This window comes from Muscardinus avellanarius (genome assembly GCF_963383645.1).
Source record: "Muscardinus avellanarius genome assembly, chromosome: 3".
NCBI lineage: Eukaryota > Metazoa > Chordata > Mammalia > Rodentia > Gliridae > Muscardinus > Muscardinus avellanarius.
The window spans coordinates 148,768,368-148,776,288 of NC_137788.1; positions in this window are offsets into that span (position 1 = coordinate 148,768,368).

Here is a 7,921-nt window from a genome sequence, read left to right on the forward strand (position 1 = left end):
CAAATACATAAATACATAAAGAAGAAGCACAAGAAACCACATCTATAGAAATAGTAAAGAGTTTTTAAGTGGCAAAAGATTATGAAAGCTGCACACTAATACATTCGAAAAAAAATTTTTGTGTGTGGTACTGGGGATGGAACCCACGGGCATTCTACCTCCAAAAACTATACCCTCAGTCCTATTTTTTATTCTTTATTTTGAAACAGGGTCTCGCTGAGTTGCAAAGGGCCTCACTAAGTAGTTGAGGCTGTCCGAGAACTGTGATCCTCCTGTCTCAGCCTCCCAATGCTGAGATTACAAGCGTGCACCACCACAACTGGCTCTAACCAAATTTTAATATTTAGACTTGTACTGATTAAAATTAGTATATCTTAGCAGAGCGTGGTGGTGCATGCTTGTAATCCCTGAGCTTGGGAGGCCGAGACAGGAGGATCACACAGGTTCGAAGCCAGCCTCAGCTACATAGTGAGGCTCTCAGCAACTTAGTGAGACCCTGTTTCCAAATAAAGTATATAATAGGTCTGGGAGTATAGCCATGAGAAAATAGAATGCCCCTGGGTTCTACCCCCAGTACCACACACACAAACACACACACAATGGTAAATATTTAACAAAAATCTACCACCACTTGCCCTAAAACACATATGCTATCAGATTCAGATTGTTTTATATGCAAATTCTATAATTTTGAGAAACAGTATTCTATATTATAAAATCCTGCAGACAAAAACAAAAGAAAAACAAATGGAGGAAGGAAGAAAAGAAGGAAGGAAGGAAGGAAGGAAGGAAAAAGAAAGAAAAGAAAGAAGGGAGACAGAGGAACAAAAAATATAGAAAAAAATGTGTAGGCCTGTCCAGATACATACATGTAAACTGGGCATGGGGTTTGTAATCCCAGTACTCGGGAGGCTGAAACAGGAGGATCCAGGTTTGAAGCCAGCCTCAGCAGCTTAGTGGGACCCTGTTTCCAAATAAAATATAAAATATGTCTGGAGGTGTTGGCTGGAGGTAGAAGGCCTCTGAGTTTCATCCCCAATAAAACACACACACACACACACACACGCGCGCGCGCACACACACACACACACACACACAGAAACATAGATGTAAAGAATCCTAAATAAAGTTGGACAAGGTATCATACACATCCCAGTTTTAGGGACACTAAGACAGGAGGATTGCAGGTTCATGGCCAGCCTTAGTAACGTAGCAAGACTTTCAGCACCCTAGCGAGACCCTGTTTCAAAACAAAAAATAGAAATAGGGCTGGGGCTATTTCTTGGAAGTAGAATGCCCCTGGGGTCAATCCCTAGTAACACACACACACACACACACACACACACACACACACACACACACTCGAAATAAATTTTTAGTAAGCTAAATTCACAAAATATTCAAGTAAGGTTTATCCTAGGTATATAAGAATTTTTTTAAATTGGCGCATCATGACCATAATGTAAGAATTTTAATGTTTGGTAATCTATTCATGTAAATGAATGCAACTCTAATAAATTAAAAGGGGTATGAATCTTATGAACACTGAAGAAATTTAGAAAACATTTGATAAGATTCAATATTGATTTAAGATAAAAGCTTTGCCAAACTGGAATGAGAGGAAATTGCCTCTTCTTAATAAAAGGTATCTGTTCACAGCTAGCACCACATGTAATGAAATATGAGAAGCATTCTCCTTAAGGTCAGGAATGTGACTGCCTGAAATTGCCATGATACTGGATCAGTCCTTGAAGACATCAAATGTCCTTACTTCAGATAATGGGATCTTCTTCTAGAAAATTTAGGATACTCTATAAATGATATGAACCAATATAGTTTTTTTTTTCACAGAATATCAATGTTCAAAAAATCAATAGCACAAACGAGAAACTCAATAAAATAGAAGCTGATTTTTTGGAAGGATCATCAATAATCCTCTAGCGGGACTGACTGAGAAAAAGAGAAGAGGAAGATTGCTAAGGTCAGGGATGAGGCCAGATGTGGTGGCGCACGCTTGTAATCCCAGTACTTGGGAGGCTAAGACAGAAGAATCACAAGTTCTCGGGCAGCCTCAGCTACTTAGTGAGGCTCTCTGCAACTTAGTGAGACCCTGTTTCAAAATAAAGAATAAGAAATAGATCTGGGGGTGTAGCTCGAAGGTAGAATGCCCCTGGGTTAAATCCCCAGTACTGCAAAGAAAGAGAGAAAGAAAGAAAGAAAGAAAGAAAGAAAGAAAGAAAGAAAGAAAGAAAGAAGAAAGAAAGAAGAAACATTATAAACAATCAGACACTAACATATTAGATAACTTAGATAAAACTGGCAAATGTCTAAGCACACACAAATGTCTAAAGCTGACTCAAGAAGAAATAGAAAAATCTTAACAGACTGCAACAAAGAAGCCGAACTGATAATCAAAAGACTTTCCACAAAGAAAAGCACAGGACCAGAAGTCTTCACTGCTGAATTCTACCTAATGACTCAAAAGGAATTAAAAACAGTCCTCTGTAAACCCTTTCAAAAAATAGAAGAGGAGAAAACATTTCCAAATGCATTCTCCGAGTCCAGTATTACCTTGATCTCAAAACCAAAGCCATCATGTACGAGAGAAAAATGCTGCAGACCAACAGCCCTTGTGAGTACAGAGCCTCAGCAACCCTACTTCTGGGTACACACCCTGAAGGAGACTCAGACGTGACCACTGGAAACCGTGTTCCACTCCGGAGTCACCTGCAGCAGTCTAAAATGTTCACTTCCTAGTGAGACAACCTAAATTTCCCCTGGGAGGGGTATGGATGATATATTGTGGTCTACTTATTATAACAGAAATACTATAGTGCAAATTATATAAGTTATAAAATTATATAAATTATATAAAATGATAAAATATAGTACTTATCATAACAGAAACACTATAGTGCAAAAGATCAGTTAACTGATCAGCAAAATAGATCAGTTAATTTGTAGATCTATAGGTGTCAACTCAGACATCTAGAAAATATGTTCAAAGAGAAAAGCCACAAAGAGATTCACAAGCAATAGTGTGAATATTAAAAAATAACACACACACAGTACTAAAGGATATTATTATGGGTAAATACAGATGTAGTCGATGTTTAATAATAGGAATAGGAGCATAGGCCGCATCCTCGGTGTAGCAATAATCTCTGACAAAGAAAGAAGGAAAGGGCTGCTGATAACGCTATCATTCCATTTCTTGTCAAAAAATATCTGGCGCATATATTAATAAGTGTTAAAACTGGGAGTTCGAGCCAGGCGTGCTGGTGCACACTTGTAATTCCAAGTATTTGGGAGGCTGAGACAGGAGGATCGCAAGTTTGTGGCCAGCCTCAGTGACTTAACAAGACTCTGTTTCAAAGTGAAAATTAAGAAACACTGGGGTGAATGTCCTTGGGTTCAATCCCCAGTTCCAACAAAAATAAAAACAAAAACTGGGAAGTAGCTACCTGGCTATCTTTTATATTTTTGCTATTTTAAATATTTTCATCCAGGCCTAGTGACACACACTTATAATCCCAGCATTTGGGAGGCTGAGACAGAAGGATGGCAGTTCATGGACAGCCTCAGCTATTTAGTGAGGCTCTTTGCAACTCAGTGAGACCCTGTTTCAAAATAAAGAATACAAAATAAGGCTGAGGATGTAGCTCAGAGGCAGAATGCTCCTGGGTTTCATCCCCAATGCCACAAGAAAAAAAAAAATCCTCAAAGTAGTTAGTAATTTATTTTTATTTTTATTTTTATTTTATAATTGTTATTATTTTTTGGTGGTACTGGGGGTGGAACCCAGAGGCTTTCTACCTCTGGGCTGTACTCCCAGACCTATTTTCTATTTTATTTGGAAACAGGGTCTCACTAAGTTGCTGAGAGCCTCATTAAGTAGCTGAGGCTGGCTTCGAACCTGTGCGATCCTCCTATCTCGGCCTCCCAGGCGCGGGGATTATAAGCCTGCGCCACCACGCCTGGCAAGCGATTTATTTTTAAAAGTAGACACAATCTCTGCACAAGGCTCTTTGTTGTAGAAACTGGGGAGCTCTTTTGTCACAGTCCCTCTTCACTCAGAAGGCAACGGTGACCCTTCATTTTTGACCCGATGGCAATCAAATATGCTAATACATAAGACAAAGACGGCACTTTGAAAACTACCAGTCCAAGCCTGGTGTGGTGGCGCACGCTTGTAATCCCAGCATTCGGGAGGCTGAGACCTGGAGGATCGCGGTTCGCGGACAGCCTCAGCTACTTAGTGAGGCCCTCTGCAACTCAGTGAGACCCAGTTTCAAAATAAATAATAAAAAAACAGGGCAGGGGGTGTAGCTCGGAGGTCAAATGCCCCTGGGTTCCATCCCCAGACCCGCAAAAAAAAAAAAAAAAAAAAAACTACCAGTTCAGCCTACCCCACGGTACCGTTGCTATCACTTAAAATGAAATGGCAAAAACTTACCGTGCTAAGAACGACTGCATCAGATTTATACCGACAGCGCATACTGATTTTGAATTATGTTACAGATAGAGAAGGCACTCAATTTCCCCTTCGCATTTCCCCAGGGTGTTCCAAGCAGCGCAGATAAAGGCTGCTGACCTGGGGAGGGGTAAGCATAAATCACTGCTCTGACTCTCCCAGAACTGCCCATCAACCCTCAGCAGTTCTCCCTCACCCAGCCGTCCATAGTTTGTCTCCAAGATAAACTCTGAGACCAGAGACCAAAGCGAGTTCCTGATATTCCTAGGAAAAAGACCACGGAGACCCTCTCTGAGCAGTGACTTCTCCTGCCTTGCTGGGGAGGATAACTGAGTCGATGGACATGCACAGGGGCTGTCTCACTGCTTCCCACCCTTCCTGTGGTCATGAAGGTGTGCTCAGCCCACCAGCTGGACAGGGGGAAATGTCGATAACAAAATTATTTTTCAGCCGTCAGGTGGAAATCTTATTAGATTCTCCAAGAACCCTCAGTTTTATGGGATTGTGTTCCACAGCCCCCGGCAGCCTTGGCTAGGTTTTCATTCTAAAATAACATTTTCACTCCGTAAAAAATGTCTTGTGGCCCTCGGCTCCGAGGCTCAGCGACCTTCATGTGTTTTTAACTGTTGGAGATCCACGGGTGAACTGGAGGTTTGCAATGTGTGTCAAATACACACAGAGACAATTTGCTCCCTCCTGGTTGTGTCCTCTTTTCCTTCATTACATATGAACTCTTAGAAGATGAGTCAGGAGCACAGTCATGGCAGCGTTTCCATTTAACAGTTTCAGAATTAGTAGTAGATATAAATCTCCCCCTCCCGCCATTTTTTGTGGTGCTGGAGATTGAAACCGGGAGCATTCTACCACTGAGCTACACCCTTAGCCCTACTTTGTTTTTTATTTTGAAACAGGGTCTCAGTAAATTTCTGAGGGTCTTGCTGAATTGTTGAGGCTGTCCTCAAACTTGTGATCCTCCTGTCTCAGGCTCTCACGTACTGACAGGAATTACAGGCTTGTACCACATCCCAGAGCTTTGGGTCTAAATGAAGGTGGTTGGGTTATAGAGGTAGAGGTCAAGCAGGTAATTGATAGAGGCTGGGACTTGGAGGCATGCTGAAGGAAAACGGTGATCTAGAAGCTGCAAGGACTTGCCCGGTTACCCACAGCCCCTCTCAGCTTCTTCCTGGCGGAGGAGAAACATACACCTCCTCTCCTAAAGCTTCCTGCCCTTCTCGTTCCTGCTGGACCTGCCTCAAGACAGAGCCAGTGTGCCCTGGTTTTGTTAGTGCCCTGACCAGCCAGCAATGTCCTTGGCGCTAGCCCTCTAGAGAGAAGAACTTGGTGGCTTACATTTCAAAAGGATGGGCTCCCTTATTTCAGTTTCCAAATTCTACTCCCACCCTGGCAGTGGAGAACTGTTGAGGTTCAATGGAGGTTCAACTGTTGAGGTTCAACTGTTGAGATTATGTGCTGAGGTTGGGTTTGCATTCCTCATTGGCAGGTCCAGATGAGGTCTTCCTGCCATACAGTCCACGGCACTGTGGAATCTTCCTCAACATGGGTCATCTGGCATTTGGTTTTCCTGTTAACTAGTCCATGTCCCCAGCTAGACTGAAGCCAGCATGAAGTCCAGGATTCTGTTTGTTTCCATGTTGAATTCCCAGCATGTTGCAGTCCTGGCATGTTGTAGCACGTGCCAATAAATGTTTGTTAGAAGTGAAGTGGACAGAGCTGGGAACTCTCCAGGGGCCCCAGGGTCATGGCCTTCATGTTGGTGACTGCAGGTTCAGAACCTCAGCAGACGCTCAGGGCTCACACATTCACAGCTCCTAGGCTGACTTAGGAGCTGGCCCATTTTTTCCTGTATTTGGGTTCATGTGGTCGGTTGGCAAATTTTGAGTAAGGCCTGGAGCCTTCCATATAGGTGTCAATATTGAGTAGCCCGGGCATCTTTCTCCATAATAGGATAAAATCCCAAGGAAGCTGAGTCATTTCCTGGAGTTAGAACACTGCCCACTAGACAAAGGGATCTAAGCATGGTCACATTTTGCTTCTCTACACTCTCTCTCTCTCTCTCTCTCTCTCTCTCTCTCTCTCTCTCTCTCTCTCAACGTTTCACTAACCTCCCTTCTGTTGAATCTACAATTATTCATTCATTTTCTCTTTCTCTTTCTTTTTCCTTTAGTTGCAAGAACAGTAGAGAACCCATGTACATCTGTCTCATCTTCCTAATGCTCACTGTTCACATAACCAGTGGCTGATTTTCAAGGCCAGAGAATGAGCATCTTTACAATACTATTGATGACACTAAAGAGATTGTCCACATGTCACCATTTCCCCCACTGTGTGTGTGTGTGTGTGTGTGTGTGTGTGTTGTTCTAGGATCTCACGTTGCATTTGCTTGTCACATCTCCTTCGTTCACCATTTGGGGCAGTTCTTCATTCTTTCCTTACCTTTCGGGCCTTCGAACACTTTTAAGGAGCATTGAGCTGGGGTTCAATTATTTTATCTTACGTCTCTGTATCTAATGGTGCTTTCCCACTGGCCGCATCGATGCTGGGCATTACTGGGAAGAACACTGCGGGAGAGAAATGTGTCCTCCTTGATATGGCATTTCTGGGAGTGCACGGCGTTGCTATCTTGTTGCCAGGATGTCAGTAATCTTGTTCGCTTGGTTAAAATGGTCTCTCTACTATGAAGTCATTTTTACCTTTATCCTTGATGAGTATCTTGGAGAAATGCTTTGAGATGATGCTAGAATCCTGTACCTGGTCAAAACTTTTGCCTTCTGACTTCTGCTATTTTGTACTCGCTGCAGATGCAGGAATGAGTTCTTAAAACAATATTTTAATCACGCCGGTAACACACGTACAGTCTCAGCTTCAATCCACAGAGCATAACTGGAAAGTTCCCCCTCACTCTTACCATTCAGCACCACGTCTAGCCCCAAGATAATATCTGGTATATGATGTCTTTCCAGACCTATTTCTGCGTATCTTGAGAAAAATCTCCATCCTATCCCTGTTCCTTTGCTGTCACTTGCTGTCTCTGGAGGCAGCCAGTGGTATCAGCTTCTTGACTACCATGCAAGGACATTTATGCATCATTGGCCACTATTTTTATTTTTATTCCTTTCCCTTTCTAAAAAAAAACAATAATAGTATACCCTATGTGTAGTTCTATACCTTAATTTACATTCTTACTTAAGACACACCTTGGAGATGGGTCTATATTAGTACAGAAATACTAATTAGTACAGAAATACTCTTTGTTAAAGCATCTTATTGTAAGGATTCTCCGGTAAGGGCCCTCAGCCCAGTTAGCTTTCAATATTTTGGTCTCTTTGTGATAGCAATGCATTATGTTATTGCTCCTCAGTTAATGATGGGGTTATGTCCTGATAAGCCTGTCGTTTAAAGGGAAAACACTGTAAGTCATAAAAGCAC